The sequence below is a fragment of the Ovis canadensis genome, chromosome 13 (assembly GCF_042477335.2).
Source record: "Ovis canadensis isolate MfBH-ARS-UI-01 breed Bighorn chromosome 13, ARS-UI_OviCan_v2, whole genome shotgun sequence".
In the NCBI taxonomy this organism is placed as follows: Eukaryota; Metazoa; Chordata; class Mammalia; order Artiodactyla; family Bovidae; genus Ovis; species Ovis canadensis.
Window position 1 is genome coordinate 63,024,551 of NC_091257.1, and position 24,252 is coordinate 63,048,802.

At 41.7% G+C, this 24,252-nt stretch overlaps 1 protein-coding gene across 4 annotated transcripts in view; it reads left to right on the forward strand.

Moving 5' to 3' along the window:
- The window catches only part of SHLD1 (shieldin complex subunit 1), a 107,784-nt gene that overhangs the window by 65,594 nt on the left and 17,938 nt on the right, over positions 1 to 24,252 (forward strand). Inside the window, exon 3 of one of the 4 annotated variants that reach the window (XR_011248193.1) lies at positions 8,109 to 8,198. The exons of the other annotated variants lie outside the window; for them this stretch is intronic. The gene's annotated coding sequence lies outside the window, so the exon portion shown is untranslated. The remainder of the gene's footprint in view (positions 1 to 8,108; positions 8,199 to 24,252) is intronic. 4 annotated transcript variants of the gene reach the window in all.

Consider the following 24,252-nt stretch of genomic DNA (forward strand, 5'->3'; position numbering starts at 1 on the left):
TCAATCTTCCTAGCATCAGTGTCTTTTCCAGTGTGGCTCTTTCCATCAGGTGGTCAAAGCATTGGAGCTTCAGCTTCAGCATCAGTCCTAATGCATATTCAGGATTGACTTCCTTTAGGATTGGCTGGTTTGATCTTCTTGCTACCCACGTCTCAAGAGTCTTCTCCAGCACCACAATTTGAAAGCAGCAATTCTTTGGTGCTCAGCCTTCTTTATGGTCCAACTCTCATATCCCATACATGACTATTGAAAAAACAATATCCTTGACCATAAGGGCCTTTTCCAGCAAAATTATGTCTCTGCTTTTTAATATGCTATCTAGGTTTGTCATAGCTTTTCTTCCAAGGAGCAAGTGTCTTAATTTCATGGCTGCAGTCACCATCTAGTTATTTTGGAACCCAAGAAAATAAAATCTGTCACAATTTCCACTTTTTCCCCATCTGCTTGCCATGAAGTGATGGGACTGGATCCTAAAAGATGATGCTGTTAAAGTGCTGCACTCAATATGCCAGCAAATTTGGAAAACTCAACAGTGGCCACAGGACTGGAAAAGGTCAGTTTGTATTCCAATCCTAAAGAAAGGCAATGTCAAAGGATGTTCAAACTACTGCACAATTGCACTCATCTCACATGCTAGCAAAGTAATGCTCAAAATTTTCTAAGACAGGCTTCAGTAGTATGTGAACCGTGAACTTCCAGATGTTCAAGCTGGATTTAGAAAAAGCAGAGGAACCAGAGATCAAATTGCCAACATCCTTTGGATCACTGAAAAAGCAAGAGAGTTCCAGAAACACATCTGCTTTATTGACTACGCCAAAGCCTTTGACTGTGTGGATCACAAGAAGCTGTGCAAATTTCTTAAAGAGGTGGAAATACCAGACCACCAGACCTGTCTCCTGAGAAATCTGTATGTAGGTTAAGAAGCAACAATTAGAACTGGACATGGAACAACAGACTGGTTCCAAATCAGGAAAAGAGTACATCAAGGCTGCATATTGTCACCCTGCTTATTTAGCTTACATGCAGAGTACAGTCATGCAAAATGCTGGGCTGGATGAAGCACAAGCTGGAATCAAGATTTCCAGGAGAAATATCAATAATCCCAGATATGCAGATGACACCACCCTTATGGCAGAAAGCGAATAACTAAAGAACCTCTTGATGAAAGTGAAAGAGAGAGTGGGAAAGTTGGGTTAAAACTCAACATTCAGGAAAGATCATGGTGTCTGGTCCAATCACTTCATGGCAAATAGACGGGGAAACAAGGAAAGGAAACAGTGACAGACTTTTATTTTGGGGGGCTCCAAAATCATTGCAGTTAGTGACTGCAGCCATGAAATTAAAAGATGCTTGCTCCTTGGAAGAAAAGCTATGATGAACCTTGACAGCATATTAAAAAGCTGAGAAAGTACTTTGCCAACAAAGGTCCATCTAGTCAAAGCTATGGTTTTTCCAGTAGTCATGTATGAATGTGAGAGTTGGACCATAAAGGAAGCTGAGGACCAAAGAACTGATGCTTTTGAACTGTGGTGTTGGAGAAGACTCTTGAGAGTCCCTTGGACTGCAAGGAGACCCAACCAGTCTATTCTAAAGGAGATCAGTCCTGAATATTCATTGGAAGGACTGATGTTGAAGCTGAAACTCTAATACTTTGGCCATCTGATGTGCAGAACTGACTCATTAGAAAAGACCCTGATACTGGGAAAGATTGAAGGCAGGAAGAGAAGGGGATGACAGAGGATGAGATGGTTGATGGCATCACTGACTCGATGGGCATGAGTGTGGGTAAGTTCCAGGAGTTGGTGATGGACAGGGAAGTCTGGTGTGCTGCAGTCCATGGTTTTGCAGAGAGTCGGACATGACTGAGCAACTGAACTGAACTGAGTGAGGCTGGATGCCATGATCTTCATTTTTTTAGTGTTGAATTTCAAGCTAACTGACTGGTTCAAATTTGGAAAAGGAGCACAGGACTGTATATTGTCATCTTTCTCGTTTAACTTATATACAGAGTATATAATGTGAAATGCCAGGCTGGATAAATCCCAAGCTGGAATCAAGATAGCTGGGAGAAATATCTACAGCTTCAGATATGCAAGTGACACCACTGTAAGGACAGAAAGTGAAGAGGAACTAAAGAGCCTGTTGATGAGGGTGAAAGAGGAACATAAACAAGCTGGGCCAACTGTCCTGATCCCTTTATAATATCCAGAGAGACCTCCTCCTTCTCCCTGCCCCACACTTTCTCCTTCCAGTTCCTCCTGCATCCGATTGCAGGATCATTTCCGATTTCTGCTCGAAAACTCCTTTTTGCATGCCATTTTCTTTCAGCTGGACGGGTATGGGTGCCCGGCACCCTTGAGTTCTATGCTCTGTCTTGCCCACTGTGCTTTCTGTCTTCCAGATACTCCTCCAGGTTGTCATCCCTTGGTGGCACCCTTCTGGCCTTCCAGCATACAGTGAATGCATATGTATGCGCTTAGTTTCATACTCTCAGTCTGGGTACTGATGCTTTCTTTAGAATAGGCTCTTGACAGGCAAACTACAGTGTCAAAGCATTTGAGTCTCATAGCCCTCTGGGAAGATGACATTGCTTTTCCTCCACCCAGCAAGCTGCGAGGAGGCTGGTCTTTCTGTGTCCTGGGTGACATCCAGCTCTTCCACAGCCATCTGTGCCTACTGCGGCTAGAGTATGGGTACAGACTTCTGTCTCATTGTTTTTGTTTGCATTTCTTTGCCAATGAAATGCAGTATTTTTTCACATGTGGTAAAATACACGTAACATAAAAAAATTGCCATATTAACCATTTTTTATTAATAAAATACACAGTTAAGTGGCAATATGTGTCCTGTTGTGTCATCACCACTATCCAAATCCAGAACTTTTTCTTCTTCCCAAACTGAAACTCTACCCATTAAACACTAACTCCCTATCTCCCTTGCCCCCACCTGGCAACCATCAGTCTACTTTCTACCTCTACCGGTGAAATGCAACATTATTTTTGGTCTGAATTGGCAGTTCCCATTTTTCACCTATAAATTGTTTGTAAATGTCCTTACCTACTTTCCTTATTGGAACGTTAATATTTCCCTCACTAAGTAAGAGGGATTCACTAGGGAAACTGAGAGGAAATGGATCAAAGAGTTCTAAATTTTTAAAGTGTAGCTGAAGGATTAGGGGCTTTTCTCTGCCTGGTTTTGATTCCTCAGAGGTTTGCCTTCTTATGCCTGCTTCTGGCTGCTAAGTCAGGTTCTCCCAGCTGTTTCCTCTCCTTAAAAGAAGACGTAGCTTTTTTTTTCCTACAACTTTATTGAGGAATAAATGACAGTAATATAATTATATATATTCGAAGTATACAGTGTAATGATTTGATATACACTGTGAAATGATTTACCAAGATGAACATAACAGATTCACTACCTCACAGAGTTCATTTCAGTTTCGTGTGTGTAGTGAGAATGCTTAACATTAAAAAAAAAATTCAGGCTTATTGTGCTTATACAAGTATGAAGCCCAAACAATAAACAACAAAATTAAAAAATTAACAGCATTAATTTAATGTTCTACATTATACTGTTTTGCTGAAACTTATTGTAGCTCAGTTTACAAACTCTACAATGGGAGTCAGTCACAAAAACTAAAACAAAAAGAGAAAGAAACAAAGAAAAAGAACTGGGTTCGGCAGTTCTCACCAGAGAGCTGGGCTGCCCTGTGGGCTTTGGTGCCCTCATTGGTCCATCCTGAGGCTGCTTATTTGCCTGGGTCTAAAGGAAGCAGGTTCATTTAGGCCTCTTATTAAGGATTACCCCCATGAGTCATAAAGCAGGCTTGCTTCTTGCTTCTCATTTGACTGAGAAAATTTAAAGAGAAAAAGAACTTCCTCATTCCCTACCACCTGCCTCTGTCCCCAGATGCCCCATGTGGGGCAGTGACTAATTGTCTGTGTCCCTGTTTAAGGCTATTCCTTCCACTCACGTGCAGTTCTCATCTTCTCTCTTCTGCTCGCAGGCATCACACCTCCAGTCATCTCTTCTCTCCTGCATTTTTTATTACCCCCTCTTGACTGGTTCATTCTTTGCAGCATAAAATCTCTCATCTTTAATTTGACTCCTTATTGCCCTCAACTACTGCTCCCATTTCTCTGTTCGTCTTTGTAGCAAAGGGCTATGAAAGAGGAGTCTAGCTTGTCTGACCCACTCTCTTAATTCTTCCTAATTTCTCTTCAACCCACTCAGTTGGGCTTTTGCCTCCCCTCCCCACCAGCCCTCCCCTCCCCTACCTCCACACACCACACCCCTGCTCTTCTTATGGACTTGTGGTGTCTTTTATCTCTCAAATCCCGTGGTCTGTTCTCAGTCCTCATCGTGTTTAACCAGACAGCACGGTTGATGCAGCTGGTCATCCCTTTCCTGGACATCTGTTCTTCACTTGGCTTCTGGGACATCCCTTCCTCTTGCTTCTTCTCCCCTCTCATTGGCTGCTCTTTCTCAGCTTCTTTTGTTGGTTCTGGCTCTTCTTACTGCTTCTAACCCCTGGAGCATCTCAGGCTCAGACTTCAGGCCTCTCGCCTTCGCCCTCTGCCTCATCCCATGATGATGTCTTTTACTCCTATGGTGCCAACCCTCCCTGAGCCCCAGACACCTACACTTAGCTACCTACTCCGTAGCTCTAGATGGCCATCTAATTAGCACCTCAAACTTCAGTTCAAATAGAACTCTTGATCCCTTTCAAACAGATGAACAAACAGCTCAACCTCTCACCTAATTTTCTTCTCTTCACCCGGTTCCTCAGTCCTCATACCTATCCTCTGTGTCCAATACAAGCAGTCCCACAGGCTTTATCTCCCAAATATGTTCCAAGTATGGCAGTGTCTCGGAGAAGGCAATGGCACCCCACTCCAGTACTCTTGCCTGGAAAATCCCATGGACGGAGGAGCCTGGAAGGCTGCAGTCCATGGGGTCGCTGAGGGTTGGACACAACTGAGCGACTTCACTTTCACTTTTCACTTTCACGCATTGGAGAAGGAAATGGCAACCCACTCCAGTGTTCTTGCCTGGAGAATCCCAGGGACAGGGGAGCCTGGTGGGCTGCCGTCTATGGGGTTGCACAGAGTCGGACATGACTGAAGTGACTTAGCAGCAGCAGCATGGCAGCGTCTTACCACATCCATCACTTCACCCATGTGCAAGCCACCATCTTACACTGACTCTGCAGTAGCTTTCTAACTAATCTCCGGTCCCTTTCTTGCCTTCCTTAATTCACTCTCCATTGGCACCCAGAGCAACCTTTTCCTAAACTGTCAGTTCTGCCACTTAACTCTCCTACTTAAACGCTTCCAGTGCACTTTGGACGTAATCCAAGTATCTTCCATTGGCCTCTGGGCCCCACGTGATCTGGCCTCTCCCTGCCTGGCTGTATCTCCTCCTCCTTACCCACTTCTCACCAGCCATACACAAGCTCATCCCCACCTCTCAGATTTTGCGCTTTTAGGTCCTTTAGCCTGCAATGTTCTTCCACTGAAACATGTTTTGTTCCCTCATTTCGTACAGATCTCTGCTCAAATATGACTTTCCCAGGAGCCTTGTTGGCCCACCCCCTCCATCCTGCCCTTCCCATCCACATCGTTCTCTATCCCCTTCCTCTGCTTTTTCTTTCTTCCTGGGGTTTATCACAGTCTCCAGTTAAAGTCTCTGTTTACTCATTTATTTTCTATTTTACCAGGGGGAACATAAACCCCATGAGAATAAGCACTTTATTTCTCTTATTCACTGCTGAATTGTCAATATCTAGAATTAATGCCTGACACAAAGCAGCTACTCAAGAAATTGGTGTTAGGTGATAATTGAATTAATATTCATCTTCTACCATAATTGAAGAACTATGTTTTAAACACTGCAGTAGAGATCTGGGATGAATTATTAACCTGTATGTCTACTTTTTGCCTTGATCTAAAGTGTCATTTCCTAAGCGAAGCAGTAGCAATGTAGAATCTACAAGATTCAGCCCAAGTTACTATCTTGTGCAAGGATCTAACGCCTACAGCTATCTACTGCCTAGTTTTGCCCTTTAGTCGAGAGAACTAGAGGTGCTGCTCTGTACAGTGGCTGTCAAATATAGTTTAAAGTAGACTGGAATTTTGACATGAAATTTTACCCATGATCATGGCTTAAGTGAAATCAACCTCTTCTTGGAAAAGGAGCGGGCTTAGGGAATCAAATGAGATGAAAACAAGTGGTAACTGAAAGAGAAATATTACCAGTCATTGAAAAAAAATTAAAAGAAATCCGGATTCAATATTTTTAAATAGATCAGAAACATAAGAAACAGATTTAGTTAAAATTATATACATTGGTATATAAATTGACCAAGTGTGTTAGTCGGTCATTCGTGCCCAACTCTTTGTGACCCCATGGACTGCAGCCCACCAGGCTCCTCTGTTCATGGGATTTTCCAGGCAAACATACTGGAGTGGGTTGCCATTGCCTTCTCCATAAATTGACCATGCTGCTGCTAAGTCACTTCAGTCGTGTCCGATTCTGTGCAACCCCATAGACGGCAGCCCACCAGGCTCCCCCGTCCCTGGGATTCTCAAGGCAAGAAGCTAGAGTGGGTTGCCATTTCCTTCTCCAATGCAAGAAAGTGAAAAGAGAAAGTGAAGTTGCTCAGTCGTGTCCGACTCTTATCGACCACATGGACTGCAGCCTACCAGGCTCCTCCGTCCATGGGATTTTCCAGGCAAGAACACCAGAGTGGGTTGCCATTGCCTTCTCCGAAACTGACCATATCCAGCCTAAAAAAAAAGATCTCTTTCCTAAACTGGAATTTTTAAGGAAATATGTACCTATAGAAGAATTTAATGATGAAATCTCCAGTTTTCTACAATGTGGATTGAAGTGTGTGTTTTTGCAACTGCTGCGGTCATCAGAGGCCTTATCTTCCTTTTCAAAACCACCAGATTGCTAGCATGTTACAAATGCGGAGTCAGTGCCCCTTGTGGGGTCTTAAAAATGATGTCCATACAGCCAGACTCTGAGACGCATATGAAATGAGAGGGTTTATTATACTCACAGTGCTAGAGGAGGGAGGCCCTCAGGCTGGGCAGGAGGTCATGTGGGAGGAGCACTCAGGGAGCAGACGCAACAAGCAGGTCAGGGGCTGAGAACGAACGAGCACCAGGGGTCAGGTACGGTCCCCACACAAGTGAAAGGTGAGAAGGGATTTTACTGGTGTGTTTGAATGTCACTTGGTCACAGTCAAGAGAGGGCAAGAAGGGACCAGCCTTGTCACACTGTGCATCTGGTTGCCTGGCAGATGCTTCCAGTCTGTGCTCGGGGGTGTTGAGGCATCAGGAAAATTGGAAGTTTTAAAAATTGGCAATACAATCAAGTAAACCACATCCCTGTCAAAGTCCATTATGGACTCTCCCGTTATGCCCCAAAGAGAGGGTGTCCTCCTTTAAAACAAATTAGCAGGTTGAACCTGAAAGGATAAGTATTCACAGTAGTGTAGGTTTTCTTGGCTCCTGCTAATATGAATGTATGGAACATTACTGATTAACCAGTGCCATGTGCCAGCTGCCTCGTCTTGCAAGTTGAGTGTACACACAGTCGTGGCAACCTGCCTTAATGTAGAGGAAACAACCGTAGAAACGGATCATTCTCTGCAGCCCCATCTTTCCTGTGCCTGGAACCCCAGCTGAGGATGTTCAGGAAGAACAGAATAGAGGAGAGGCCCATCAGTGCAGTCAGCAGCTATAGTCTGACACCCACTGTGTGGCTGCAGGCTCCACCATGTGTCTGACACCCACCGTGTGGCTGCAGACTGCAGCAAGTTTCTAAGAACTTGTTATTAACTCATCCTTATTATGTCGCCACCCACCGGGCAAATGAAAAGTCTGGTTAGGGAGCATTTTCCCTTCCTCTCTTTCTCCCTAAGGAAAGGAAAGTGGTTGCTATGGAAGTTATTTGAGCAAGGATAGAGTTAAGATAGTGAGATGCCATTTAAAAGAAGTCATGGGATGTGCCCTTTTACACATCACAGAGCACTGTTGATTTCATGACCTTTTCTGCTGCAGGAGACTCAAAACAAACAATTGTTGTTGTTATTTTAGGTGCTGAGTTGTGTCCGACTCTTGTGACCCCATAAACTGTAGCCCACCAGTCTCCACTGTCTATGGGATTTCCCAGGCAAGAATACTGAAGTGAGTTGCCATTCCCTTCTCCAGGGGATCTTCCTGACTCAGGGATTGAACCCACATCTTCTGCGTTGCCAGATGGATTCTTTACCACTGGGCAACCTGGGAAGCCCTAAACAAACATTATTGACTAGTATTTTCCTTACTGTATAAGTTTGTTCTGAAAACTGGTTATTATTCATCTGAGTGTGTTTAAATCGTAGTTTTTGTTTTCTGGATCAGTAGGGGTTGAGTTGTGAGTGCCATTGGAGGCTCCCATGGGCTGGGGGAAGGAAGCGGCTACCCGCAGGGCATAAAGCACACAGCCACACTGAGTGAGAGGCCCAAAGCCAGCTGGTGTCCAGGGCTTTTCTTTGCCTTCATTGGCTGTGAACTTGGCTACAGGTAATTTTTCAGGTTTCTCTTTTGGTTCTCTGTTGGTGTTTGATCAAGTCATTTATTATTTTCAGATGGTAACAAAATATACTCTCAATTGTTGAAGGTCCTACAGGAAAAATTATCTAATCTTATCAACTCTAACCACAATTCTCCTTTTTCTGTATTGAAATAACTATGTGATATGAAATAACTATGTGAGGTTTCTTAAGAACATAAAATAATTATGGTTTTATGAGAAAATTGTTTTGTTTTGTTCTTTTAATGGCCACACCACAGGGCTTGCAGGATCTCAGTTCCCTAACCAGGGATTGAACCTAGGCCCTTGGCAGTGAAAGCCCAGGATCCTAACCACTAGGCAACCAGGGAATTTCCAACTGACTGTAATTTATTTGGACATGGTCATTTTTAATTTTTTTTAGGATTTCTGCCCAAGATTCTACATTGTCACTGAGGCAGAGTTCGCATAGGGTTGCAAGGTTTTCTTCAGTAGCCTTACTTCAGCAGTCTACCCAGATGGCTTTCCTCAGAGTTTTTACCACCATTGTCTTGCCTCCTCCAGGGTCTGGAATTCTGAAGTGTCCTTCTCTGCCAGGCAGAGCAGTCAGTCTAGCAGAGAGGTTGAGAACATGACTCTGGCACTAGACTTGCCTGGATTTAAATTCGAGCTTCACCACTTACTAGTTTGGCATGCCTTATTAAGAAGTTGTAAGAGTTAAGTGAGCTTTGTTAGAGCCTGTGGAATCATGCCTGGCACACGGCAGGGTTCACGTATGTGCTGTGGTCTATGGCTAGTCTGGCATCCCACCTCCCTGACCACCAACTCTTCTCCATCATCATGACCTTCCATCCCCTGGTCCTCTCCTTCTGCCACAAGCTACTCCCTCTCTGCATTTGCCTGTGATGCCTTCCTCAGTCACCTTCCAGTTTCCTTGCTGCATGACTGCACTAGTTCAGGTCCTGGTGAGGAACAGATAACTCAACCCAACCAGACAATCTGAGGAAAGCTTAATAAAGCTGTAAGCAAGGGTGAGGAAACCACAGGGGAGGCATGGCCAGGGCCTGAGAGCTGTGGTAGGTAGGCTGCCTGATAGGAGTTGTGAGCTTAGAGGAGGGATGTGGTCAGCCCATGGCAACCACCCAGGAAGGGAGCCAGGGAAGTGGTCCCATTTCTCCCTCCTTGCATCTCCTGCCAGGCCTCCCTTTGGTTCTCAACCACAAGGCAGAGGGCAAGAGTGCCCATCTGTGCAGTCCATGTGGTCAGCCTCCTGAGGCAGAGCAGGGTGGAGCCAGCTAAAGAGTGCATCTAGACCAGAGGGTGGGTGGAAAATGTCCGCGTAGTGCCCTCGGTCCCTCTGCTCTGCAGCTCCCACGTGGCCTTGAGCCATGGTGCCTTGTTGTCTGGCCCACACCCATCTCTCCACCCATAAGCCCTCCTGTCTCTGCCCTCATACCCAGCACTCTGGTCCCCTCCCCTGCCACTTGTTCAGTCTGCTGGCTGCCCATAAAACATGCCATGACCTGTGTACCATTTTTAAACTTTTCATGCTCATTTGCTTTGTTAGGAGTGCTCTTCCCTCCTCCTAGGTCTGGAGAAGTGCTGCATCTTCACTGCGTCTGGCCTGGATATCCTTGCTTGTTCTCTGTAGTCTTCCCCTGCCTCCAGTTAGATTCCCTTTCAGCCTCATTACAAGTGCAGTTCATGTTGTGGTGTGTCGGCTTGTTTGTGGGACTGCTTGCTCTGTAGACTTATTTTCCACTCTTCAAAGAGAGACCGCACCATGCTCAACTGCATTCCTTTGTGGCACCTCCAAGTAGTTGAAATAAAAACAAGTGCTCACAGGGAACTCTGCTCAATGTTATGTGGCAGCCTGGATGGAAGGGGAGTTTGGGGGAGAATGGATATATGTCTATGTGTGGCTGAGTCCCTTCGCTATTCACCTGAAACTATCTCAACATTGTTAATTGGCTATACCCCAATACAAAATAAAAAGTTTTTTAAAAAGTGCTCAAAAAAATCAGTTATATTGAAATGACTAAGGGAAAGATGCAATAATTATCACCTAGATTCAGATGGCATTAGTTATGAATAATGGATTTAGTATATTTATCACCTGGTTAACTATCCCATGTCGTATGTAACCAAGTCCATCTCCAACCCCATCCCCCTACAATATCCAGATTTAGTTGCTGTCATATTCTCCGGGGCACCTATATGTCACTTGTTAGAATTTATCTGTGGAGTTACTTATTCCCTGTTTTCCCTCCTCTTCTAGATCTTTAGCTCCATGAGGGCTTTATCTGTGTCATTCATCACAGAATCTCCAGGCTGTAGGACAGGGTATGGTACACAATTGATCCGTCACAAATATTTGTTGAATGAATAAACATATCGGTCACAGTACTCTGTGGCATGTTGTAATCTCAGGAGGCCAGCAGAGTAGGGAGTCTAGGTGCCATGGAAGGATCCATGAAGTTCCTCTCCATACTCTTCAAGTCATTCCTCACTGCTGTAAGGGGTCAATTCCTTATGACCCCACTCTCCCATCCGTGGAGCAACCACCCTTTCTACTTGAATGGGAGCAGGTCTTGTACCAAGAACAAATTATTTTTTCCTTCAATATTCATAGGGATTACTGGGAGAAACTTATTTCCCTGAAATTATTCTATTTCTCATTTCTCTTATTGTGTTTATTTGTAGTTTCATTTGATGGTACCAAGCAAAAGATATTTGATTATTATTTGAACCATTTCAATCCTATTCAGTAATACTAAAAATATGTAGTAATCATTAGCAGGTCTTATAATTGAACAGTGGCATCATTTTACATTATTCACTACTGTAATAGTCTAACCAGATTTTCTTATGAATGAATGACTTCAGGGAGTTTTTTTTAAAGGTCACAAGTGATGTTTGATAACCTGAAAAAGATTGATTTTGGAAACAAGTAGCAACACACCCTGGAAGCCTTCATTTGTTTAAGCCCTATCATTGCTCAATAATCTTGTCATCTGGTATTTTCCCAAGGTTTAATATAATGGAAAAAAAAATGTTCTGGAAAAGAAATTAAACTTGGAGTTTGAGTTAATAGAGCTCATATGAAGCATATATACTGGAAATAGTTTTTAAGACTCAAAAGCAAAATAAAAAGCAATTAGTTAGGAGGGACTATCTAAGTAGGATTGTCTAAAGTGAAAACCTGTAAAAATTGCACAGATGGACTTCATAAATTTTGGAATTAATAACTCTGGGGCTCCACTGTAACAGGTTTTTAGTGATACATCTGTTGCAAACTAATTGCCTCTTTTCTGCCTGATAACTGAAGTTTATGTTTGGGGCTTTTGCAATAGAGGCAGTTAAAAGCTCAACATTGTCATGTTTTTCCATTAATTTACCAGTGAGTGGTTGGGTTTATACAGATAATTTGATTTATTTTGAAGATAATTGTAATTATAAGTTTGTTTTACTAGACAGCTTGTCCTTTATAATATAATTTGCCTTTAACAACAGTGCAGTTTCTCCTGCCCTTCTTAGTTTTAAAAGCCTTTTCTTTAGGAAAAAATAAGTGTCGGCAATGTCTATGAAGATGATATTTTTAAGGTAGATGAAAATAGAGTGGTTTGAAGGCTCACCATCTTTGGTGATAGGTCAGATTTGAACAGACCTGATATAAGACTCCATCATTATAGCCAGGAACAGGCCAAACCAGAGTCAAGCCCTTCACTCTCATCTACGCTATGACACTTACTTTCAGGATTTCTAAAGACTGAACGTTTGTATACTCCGTAACCCAGCAGTTCCACTCTCAGATACACGTGTGTCTCAGTCATTCAGAGAAACCACTGAGCTACCAAGTTGAAACCACTTCAGCTTAGCTGTGATCATTCTCTGGAGAACCATGGGAGTTTATCCAAATCCCCATTTCCTTTAGGAGCTGGGTCTGGGGTCCTGGTTCAGTGAATTCTTTATGGCACCTCTGACTCTGTTCTTACAAGCTCTGATTACAGCGGTCATCAAAAGAACGTGGTTTAGCATTTTATAGTGCTCTCGGTGTTGTATTTTTTTTTTGTATCTTTCTTGACTACAAGTTTGTTGAGGACAACAGCTCCACCAGGGTCTTTTGTTTCTCTACCTAGGGTCAGGCATTTGATGCACATTTAATAAATATCTGAGGGGAATTCCCTGGCTGTTTAGTGGTTAAGACTATGCTTCCAATGCAGGGGGTCCAGGTTCCATCCCTGATCGGTGGACTAAGATCCCACATGCCTCAGTGTACTGCCAAAAAAAAGAACACTTAGTAAATATTTGACAAATGACTGTTGTCATTGAAGAGACAGGAAGATGAACAGAGACCATGCCTGAGCCAGAGCAAGCATTTGCTTTTACGTGGCAGCAGTTGTGTTGCTTCCTTTGAGTTGTCTCAATTTGATTTCTTTAATCCCTTTGATCTCTCTCTGTTTAAACATTTTCTTGTTTACATGTTTACTGTAGAAGATGGAAAATATAAAAAACACAAAAAAGAAACTCTTACTATTTTGCTATATTATCTTCTTTTGCTTTTCTTCTAATGCATTGCTGTCCTCCTCTCCCCCTATTTTGTTAAATTTCCTAAGAGTAATGGAAATGAATCTAGGAGAGAATTCTCTACATTTCTAAAGGATTCTTGGATAGAGTAGAAGCTGCATGTGTTTCTGTTTTGATTTTCTTTACTCTCCATGTGTGAAGGGGTACCCTAGATGAAGTGCTGGGCCATAGAAGAATATGTCATGATATTTAACTCAAGCTTCTTCTTATCCACTGCTTTATTTTTGAGGTCAGCATTGCTGGTGGGTGCACTATATTCCAAATCACTGAAAAGACATAGAGTTCTTCCAGGATAGCATCATTCTGCTTACTAAAATACTTAATAGTATTGTTCTCAGTCTCATCCTGAAAGCAGGATGAGATCTTTTAGAATTTTTAGACTTCAACATCTTTTAGACCTTAACATCCCATTAATCCTAGTTCTCTGCTCAAGAATCTTAGAGGTCTATTTCTCCAGGTTGAGGTTTCTAGGCACTTGTCTCAGTTGGTGCTGGTCTTTGTTTCTGCAACCACTTGGTCATTGCCTTCCCTTCCTTTGTGCTGTGTGGCTGACGGGTCTGTCCTCCTGTCGTACCTGGAGCTCCCACTCCCCACCCGTCATTCCCCTGGGTGTACACACCATACAGTGCTGTTTGTTGTTCCGTCTCTCAGTCATGTCCGACTTTTTGAAACCTCCTGGATTGCAGCGTACCAGGCTTCCCTATCCCTCACTATCTCTCAGAGTTTGCTCAAACTTATGTCCATTAAGTCAATGGTGCCATCCAACCATCTCATTCTCTATCACCCCCTTCTCCTCCTGCCCTCAGTCTTTCCCAGCATCAGGGCTTTTTTCCAGTGAGTCAGTTCTTCGCATCAGGTGGCCAAAGTATTGGAGCTTCCACTTCAGCATCAGTCTTTCCAATGAATATTCAGGGTTGATTTCCTTTAGGATTGACTGGTTTGATCTCCTTGCAGTCCAAGGGACTCTCAAGATACAGTGTTTTACATTTTCTTTTTCCTCTTAAAATAGTCCTAAAAATAGACTCTTCTGCTTCAGTTTTTCTCCTCCAGATTCCTCTGAGTTTTGTCCCAAATTTCTTTTTAGATTCTTAAAGTATTTAAATTATACTCATTTAAATGAGATTGTTCATTGATAAGAAAAATCACGCCTCTAACTCCGACAGACAGTTTCTTTTGACCTTTAAAATAGCTTAATGGGAACATGGTTTGTTCAGCTCAGCTCTGCTTGGGGGGGTCTCATGACATTTGCATCATCTCTAGGCCTCTGCTTCACCCTGTTATTATAAATGATTGTCCTGAACAGAGTCCATCTAATATGGGTCCCGTGGTGTGTGTGTGTGAGAGAGACAGAGAAATACACACACAGAGACACATACACACACACACATACACACAGTGTTATAGAAGTTAGTTCTTACAGAAATAGTTACAGAAAAGAGAAAAAGGTTAAAGTTTGGATCTGCACCATTATCATTTCTGTTTTATCTAACCCTTGACCTGAGTGGCCCTATTATTCTCTTGCCTGGAACCCCATTCATCTAAGATGTGCCTGCTATTCCTGGCACTAAGGAGACAAAACTTCACGTGTGTTTACATTTGATTCCCTTCATCTTTGTGACCCGTGGAATGCAGATATCTGCTTACGGGTGAGTTCATACATGTGGTGTTTATGCCCTCATTGTCAGGAAGGTGGTGCTCAGTTTTGGGGAAAGCGGACTGGGAGCTGCTATTCAAGCCCAAGCCCTCTGGAGGCCAGAACAGAACCACCTGCCAGGAGGAAGACTTATGGTGGTGTTTTCCCTCACCCAGGATGGGTGGTTCTCCTATCCTGTATACAACTTTACAATGTTAAGGGGAAAAAATTGATAGTGAAACTAATTGTGTGTAACTTTAGAAAAGGAATCATTATCCAATTAGGTTACATTCTAATTCGACTAATTCTTTTAATAAAATAGTTTTTTTTAATTAAAATAGTATACAGTCATATAGAAAACAGTCTACAGAATGTAGATGATGAGGAGAGCAACAATAAAGAAAATGAGAATCATTGTTTATCAGGTGTCTGGCCTGCTCTGCTTCCTTCCATCCTCCAGGTCAGACACTGTTACACAAAGGTCTACAGTAAAAAGACTTGCCTTAAAAAAGGAAAAAAAAAGATTTACCTTATATTTTTAACCCCACCACCTTGAACTTCAAGCCCCTTTTTAATGAACACCTGCTAAACCTCTGTCTGGACACAGGTGGTATTCTGCAGACACAGTTTGGAAAACAAGAGAGGTTCAATTAGTCACACAGCTGGCCAGGGCCTGAACTGGAGCCAAACACAGTTGCCTCCCTCTACCCACCACCAGCTTACCAGATTCTTCCCACTACTTGTTTTGATGGTGTTTTGAGATTGTTCTTTAGCATTAAAATCTAGAGCAGTATATTAATTCATTCTGTTTTATTCACTAAAACCATTTCCCCCAGGCTCGTGTGGGGCACACGTACCACAATATCTAGGACAGCGTCTCTGTCTCTAGGGTGCCACAGTCAGATAAGAAGAGAGCTACTCACAGGCCTTCAGCAGATGTGGAAGAACCACTGGGTGCTGTATACTCGACCCTGGGGCTGTGGGGTGGGTGGGTCAGTTCTGCCTGGGAACCTGTGTGGGCTTCATAGAGGATGGAGCACAGGGACTCCAAGAAGCAGTGGAGCCTCTGGATAGAGAAAGCTGGCGAGGGGAGAGTCAAGACCGAGTTTGGCAGCCTGTGGACAGCAGGGCTTTTAGCAGGGTGTCTGGTGGAGAAGCACAGATGGTGTTTAATGTCAGCTCTGAGTCACCCTTTGAAATTGCACAAGTTCAAGGAGAAGGATCTGGAAATTCTCCAGCACATTATTTGACCTTCCAGTCTCTCAGTAACCATTTGGTGTCCAGCTCCTAAGTGGAAGTTCTCTGCAAAATCATGTCATACAGGAAAAGTTAAAGAATAATTTCAAGAAGGTAGTTCTTATGCCTTAGTCTGTGAACCAGAGGGTTTATTCCCCTCCCTTAAAATACTTTTTACTAGTGCATTGCCACCACCCGGCTTTGACAAAGACTCAGGTTCTGTGGATTCTCAATTCTTGCCCCATCTCCAGGAATGACTGAATGAAGGTTAAATAAAACTTTAAAAGCAGGGCCAGAAGATACTGAGCTTTTGAATGTGATAGTGCTTCAGACGGAAAATATATTTTCTGTCTAGCTTTTTTTGTTGTTGCCTTGGAAACTGGTTGGGTTTTTTTTTTTTAAGCTTTCAATTTTTCTCAAAAACGTGAGCTGCTTTCTTTGATTTAGCTCAGATGTGTGAACAGATTTATATCTCATTCAGTGTCTCTAGTGTAAGTGTTTATGAGGTATAGATTCTCATTTTTCATAATCTTCACAAGTTTGAACAGAGATAAATAATTTCACATATCTGTTAGCTTGCATGATTAACCAAACACAGACAAGTCACCATGATCTTTTTTTGTCTGATGTCAAGTACTGTAAAAATGATTCAGATTCATTTTTATAAACTATAGCTAAATATTTTGATATTAGGCTTTTTATGTCTCTGACAAAGTCTATGTGAAAATTGTTTCCACAAGCTATAAATGCACCTTGTTCTTTCTGTCTTCCCATTACGTCCTCTGCTCTAGCCACAGGGGCCTCCTGGCTGGTCCTCATCCTGGCTAATTAAACCTGCCCTCTTTCAGGGATTCTGCATTTGCCATTTCCTCTGTCTGAAACCCATCTGCCCCAGATAGTCCTCTCTCATTGCATGTAGGGCTTCCCAGTTAAATGCCATCTCCTCAGAGAGGACTGTCTGGCTCTTTCTGTCTAAAACAGCCTCCTCATGGCCATTTTGGAGATGAGTAGGTCCATCTCTGGAAAACCTAAATGAGTATCAGTCACCCTACATGAAGTCCACCAGTCTATAAGCCCTACCCATGGCAAGAGCTTCCAATTAGTATTTTAATACCTCACCCTTAAATTATGAACTCACAGCCAAAGATTAGCAGATATTTGTGGAAATCCTTCATCATAAAATGTAGAAACCAAGATGAATAAGAAACAAAGGACTCAGAAGAAAGCAATAATGGTGGAGCAGAAGAAATCTGCAAAAAAAAATAAAACAGAAAGTGGGGTAGAAAAAATCATCATTGAAGTAATACAGAAAACTTAGGAAGGCAACAAGGGGGAGACCTGGGTCAACAGCCATGGAGCAGGCCTGGAGTCTGAGGGTGGAGAGCTGCTGAGGCAAGTGCTCAGCAGGCTGGGGAGCTGAGGCTGTTCTGCCAGGTGGACATGTGGAAGTTACCTGAGAGGCTCTTGGGGAGTGTGGGTAGCAAAGCAAGCAAATGCAAAAGAGGAATTAAAGCACAGAAATAGAAATATTGTACAATAAAGCAGTGACAACTTTATACACTTATCATAACTTAAAACTCTAAATGTTGATTTAATTTTAAAACTGGGCATAATTGTATTTAGAGAACAAGGGAAGGTAAGTCTCTGCACAGGGGCATGTGTGTGATGGGGCCTAATGTCAACATATAGTGTCTTAAGACTAATAAGTTATCATATAGGATCGTGTTCGTTAGATATAAAAAGATCTTAAAAACCAGAAGGAACAGCAAATAGGAATGTAGACTCTGAGCAATGGGGAAGATACTGAAGGAGACAGGAAGTATTGTTACTCATTGTCAGACTTTTAGCCTCATCTGACTTTTAAAAGCTCTGAGCCTATATTACTTTTAAAAACATAAAAATTAGGAATTAAAATATAAGTTTGAAGCAGCCCTGCTTCTGTGCACATGTCACTGATTCAGTCTGATGTACGTTTGATTAATGTGAATTCAGTCCAGTATCTCGCTGATGTCCTTGGCGGGTAGTCTCATTTGTTTAACCAAATCCATTTGCACTTGCACACAGAATAATTAATTCAGGCTCATTTTATTGGAAGTCATGCCGAAGACATTTATCATTTCTTTCTTTACCATGGAGATGGATAGGACTATGGCTCATGGTTGTTGAGGCTCTGTGTTCATTAAAGATGGAGTGGAAGTATATGATACCAAACTGAACTTGTTAATTACTTCAGATTTAATGCTGTACCTTTGCCATGCACTTAATCTTCAGCAAATATTTACCCTTCCCAAACTGATTTGTAATTTATAACTTGTTATGTCAAATGAAGCATTTTCTGAATTAGTCTTTTTTTTAAATTACAGTCTTTAAAAAATAGCTGACACACTGTCCTTTGTGGGTAACTTTCAACATGTCCATCCTATGCTTTGGAAATAACCCTTCTCACTCCTCTCAGCCTTAGTCCATACTTACTGATATATTTATATTGGATACAGTTTAATGCTTTTATTCTGCCATCTGGGTCATTCTCATAGAGAGAAATGGATGGGTTGGTGACTAGATGGAGAGAGAGAGAGACAGAGAGGCAGACTGACAAACTGAACTGTGCTGAGAATGTGTGGAAATAAAGTATCAGATAACAGAGAATATACCACCAGCTTTAGTCTCAGGTTGTTAGTCTCAGGCTTCCTAGGGGGCTCAGTGGTAGAGAGTGCCTGCAATGCAGGAGACCCACGTTCAATCCCTGAGTCAGGAAGAACCCCTGAAGAGGGGAATGGCTATCCACTCCAGTATTCTTGCCTGGAGAAACCTATGGACAGAGGAGCCTGGTGGGCTACAGTCCATGGGGCCGCAAAGAGTCAGACACAACTGAGCAACATTTCTTCCTCCTCCTCCCATGCCTTATTGGTCTTTGATTCCACTTCCTGAGTTTGAATCCTGACCCTGCCACTTACTAGCTGTGTGTCTTTGACCAAGTTTCTTAATCTCTGTGCTTCAGTTTCATTATCTATTAATTAGCCCACTTAATGCCTATTCCAGCCTCCTCCTCGCATTATCTTTTGCTTTACACAGGGTTGGAAGTTTCCATTTCTAGATCTTTCAGCTAGTATTTTGGAGTTAGATCTGCTAATCAAATATATTCCCATAAACCTCTGAATTCAGGCCTAGATTATGTGGGAAGAGAGATGGGGCCTGGACCTTCATTTCATTTCTAGCTGGTGTGGATAATGGCAGAGGCAGCATGGTTCTGAAACCAGCTGCTATAGTAATAGCTTCCTGACTCAACAGGCAGCTTCCTGATTGAGAACTTCCAAATTGTAGCAGAAACTGAGTTTGGAGCAGCATTTGTAGCAGCAGCTTCCTGGTTTTTAAGGTTTCAGCAGCACACTTGTCTGTCCAGTTCTGCTGAGTGATTTGAGGAGTAATTCCTAAAAGTTCATCTTGGAGTCTGTCTGTGCAGTTCTTCCAACAATATCATGAGCTGTGTTATACCTCTCTTTCTATTTAAGGTAGCCAAAGTGACTTATGTTGGCTGCAACTAAAGATCAGAAACAGTCACCTTCACTTATAGAGTTGTAATGAGGAGCTATAAGGCATTTAATGGGCTTAAAACATGTAGCGTACTTAGTTGCTCAGTTATATCTGACTCTTTGTGACCCCACGAATTGTAGCCCACCAGGCTCCTTTGTCCATGGAATTTTCCCGGCTAGAATACTGGAGTAGGTTGCCATTTCCTCCTCCAGGAAATCTTCCCTACCAAGGGATTGAACCTGCATCTCCCGCATTGCAGGTGAATTCTTTACCACTGAGCCGCCAGGGAAACCCAAAACATGTGGCATGCCCCCCTCCCCCTTTTGACATTCTTAGAGCTTTTTTTGACCTCAATCAATGGTATACCTACAACCATGAATAACATAGATATTTATTAGTTTGTTGGTTCATTCATTCATATGTTTATTGAAACAGTTATTTGCTGGGTGGCTATTTTAATTGACACGTGTTCTAGGTGTCTTGGGGCAGCAGAACCCAACCAGACATTAAATGTTAAACATTAGAATCATCTGTGAATCTTTTTTATAAAAACTTAATGTCTGTGCCACATTCAAGACTTATTGAAGAGAGGGAGTGTGTGTGTGTGTAAATATTTTTTAAATACAGTGAAGTACATGAGTCTTTTGTGTTTCAGCTTGGTGGATTTTACATATGTAAAAAGAAAAAAAATATATATATATATATATACCCAATTAGCTACTACCTAGGTCAAGGTATAGGAAAACAGAAATGTGCATGAAAAATATATTGTGTGCATGGGATTTGTGGGGCTCCTTTTAAAAGGAGCTAAAGTTTCAAATACATTTGAGATTTTGCCACTCAGAGGTCAAAAAAGTAATTGTCTGGAATGACCAGTATAATGAGGTCATTTTCCTCCTTTTCCTTCTTCATTGTCAGCTACAAATTGGTACCCCATCCTAGGTTTATGAAGAAAATTATTTCATTTGTATGTGAAGTGGAATAAATTTAAGAAGGACCTTAGGTAACCAAAAAATCAATAAAGCTGTAAATGTTACCACTAATAACTTGTGAGTCATAACCTTTGACTGTTTATCTTCTTATGGTTGGCATAATTCATTGGCTAGCTAAAAGCAAGTTTACTTTCTTTTAAAAAATTATTTATTTATTTACTTTTGTCTGCTCTGGGTCATGACCACTGTGCTCAGCTCTTCTCTAGTTAGGTTGAACAGAGCTACTCTCTAGTTGCGGTGTGTGCTTGGGCGTCTCATTGCAGTGGCTTCTCTTGTTGCAGAGCATAGGCTGCAGGGTGCGCAGCCCTCAGTAGCTGCTGCTGGCAGGCTCAGTAGTTGTGGCACATGGGCTTAATCGCCCCTCAGTGTGCCCAATGTTAGTTCCCTAACCAGGGATCAGGCTCACATCCCCTGCATTGGCAAGCGAATTCTTAACCACTAGACCACCAAAAATATACTTTCTTAAAATTAAGCTATATTGCTTCTTTTATATGATCTCTTCAAAGAGAGTGAGTATCATGAAACAGTACAAATAATTATTTTCCTTTTTTTCTAAAAGGGTGCTTGGTCTGTAGGTCAGTGCACAATTAGTATTGTGATGCTGAGGGCACGAGAGTAGCAACATGAGCTGACTTAGGAAGATCAAGTTAGTAATTTTTGAAAAACATATGAAAACAGTTGATTAGAGAGAGAGAAAATAACATCTGCAAAACACTGTTAATAAAAGCATCTACATTTTTTAATAAAACCAACTAGAACAACTTTGAAGTGGAATGACTTTGCATAATTAACTCATTACAGAATGAAATTTTCAGGAAAGAAAATGTAGAGCCTAATAGATACAAGATAATATATTATCAAACTGCTAAGTCGCATCAGTTGTGTCCGACTCTGTGTGACCCCATAGACGGCAGCCCACCAGGCTCCCCCATCCCTGGGATTCTCTAGGCAAGAACACTGGAGCGGGTTGCCATTTCCTTCTCCAATTCATGAAAGTGAAAAGTCAAAGTGAAGTCGCTCGGTCGTGTCTGACTCTTAGCGACCCCTTGGACTGCAGCCTACCAGGCTCCTCTGTCCATGGGATTTTCCAGGCAAGAGTACTGGAGTGGGGTGCCATTGCCTTCTCCAAGGCAAAAATAAAAATCCAAAAACCAGCCATAAAGAAAAGAGAGATTGCTTATAAATGAATGATAATTAAGCTGACTGTTGATGTCTCAGTAGCAGCAATGCAAGCAAGAAAGCAGTGGAATAATATCTTTTCTATTTAGCCTGCTTACAAAATATTGTGATTGTTAAATTTGAGAATTCATGCTTTTATCAGTTCTGAGACATTCTCACCCATTAACTCATTGTGCATTGCCTTTCTTATGTTTTCTCTATTATCTTTTTCTGAAATTCCAATTAGAACATCTCACTTTGACTTACATATCTCTTAATTTTCTTTTGTTTTGTTTTCTCCATCTCTTTGTCTCTCTGTGCTAAATTCTGACTAATATCTTCAAATCTGATTTCCATTTTGCAATTCTCCATCCAGCAGTGTCTAATCTTCTATTTTTACCCAGCTACTGAAGTATAAATAAATATTATTATAATTTTACATTTTTTCTAAGCTTTTAAACTTCTGTTTCTAATTTACCTGTTTATTTTTCACAGTCTCTTGTTCCTTAGTCAAGTTGCCTATTCCCTATTTTATTTAACACAAGCATATTTATTTTCTATTCTGTGCTAATTTTAATAATCTGTTTCCATGAGTTTCATTCCAGTGCTATTTATTCCCTCTCAATAAAGGTGCCTTGTTTCAATATGGTTTTTTTTTTTTTGAGTGTTGTTTTTGTTGTAAATTCGTATTGCATGGAACTTTATATATATTCCTTTTGCAATTTGGAGTTGAGAGTACAGTTTTCTAAGAGGATTTGCATTTGCTTTCTCCAAACATATGAGTGCACTTCAGTCTGGAACCATATTAAAATATATACCTGGCTTAGAGGATTTTCACTACAAAATAGTCTCAACTCAGGCCACATATATATGTGAGGTCTGGCTCATTGTTATATCTCTAGCGAAATGGTTCTTTTTTCTCTCCACTTAGAGCAAAGCCAAGACAGACAAGTTTTTTTTTTATTTTTTTAAGTGTAATCCTTTTCTTTATTTTTATTTTTCATTTAAAATTTATTTTGGCCTCACTGCATATCATGTGGGATCCTAGTTTCCTGACCAGGGACTGAACCCATGTCCCCTGCAGTGGAAGCTCAGAGTCTTAACCACTGGACCACGAGGGAAGTTTCTACAACCCTTTTCAAGGCATATTTTTTTTCCTAGTTCATCTTTTCTCTGAGGGTGGAGCTACAGTACTCTCAGCCTTGTGCAGTGAGCTTCCTTTCAGGCCCCCATCTTGCTATGACCTAGGCTTTGTGTCCTGAATGCTGTGTGGACATTAAAACTGATGTACTAGGTTCTAGGTACCAGCTCAGGACTCACTTTCCTCTTGGAATACCCACTCTTATTTTCCTCTTGGTCTCTAAGGACTTTCTTTATTTTATCCTAACTCAGTCATGTGTTATAAGAGATTTTTTAAAAAGTTTTACCCAGCATTTTTAGACGTTTGGTCACAGGGACTATTTGCCACGTCCTTGTAAAGGCGGAAATTCAGTTCCGTATTTGTACCTCCTAATCCTTGTCGAGCTCATGTTTTGATGTTAGAAACATTTTCTACACAAATACATCCTAAACCCCCACATCCCATATTTTCTGTCATTCAGTCAGCCTCAGCTTTCTGGGGCTTTCACTTCTATTTATAAGCATTTTCTGCATAGGTTGTATATTATACTATATAAATATTATTGTTTGTGGCTTTTTTCCTATTTCTGCTGCGTTTCTTGTGTTCTCTGAAATTATTTGTTACATAAGAGAAGGCTCAAAGCTTTGCCTTGCTTAGATTTAGCTGTTAGTGGGGGAAGGAAGGAGAGAGAAGGAAATTAAGAAATATCTCTTATAATTGTTCTCACTGTATTTCCCAGTTTCATCTTCCTTTTTAAAATTTAAGTCACACTACATTTCTGAGTTAGCCGGGGGTCATTCTGTGAACTCAGATCATTTCTTCCCTAGTTTCTCAATCCTTTTTTTTTTTTTAAGTAGCCTGTTTCTCTTTCTTCGATGTATTTATTAATATAAACTTTTCCCTGAAGTTCTTCACTTGATCTCCATCTATTTCCAAAACCACCCCCCCATGAGGCTCCCTGGAGGTTGAGTCATTTCAGTCCCACCCACACTCTGGGGCTGGTGCACCTTGGGGGACAGATGAGGGCTCCAGCAGCCTGAGCTTCTGTGTGTGACATGCCCACACGCTGAGACACCTGCTGTTCCCACCCACGATGGGATTGTGTTCACTTTGCATAGCATGCACTTGGGACCTCTCTGTAATCATAGTCCTACTGCTGTGAGATGGGCAATGTTTACTGATTCATCCCACTAATTCTGATGATAGGATAAAGCAGTAGATAAAAGTGATATTCCTTCTAGTCCAAAATGAATGCTTGTTTATCTGGACTTTGCTTATGATATTCATTTATCACTGCAGAGAAGACCTACAGCAGCATTTACAATTCACTTTTTAAAATCCTAGATGCTGGGACTTCACTGGTAGTCTAGTGATTAAGACTTTGTGTGTCCAATGTAGGGAGTGTGGGTTCGATCTGTGGTCAGAAAAAT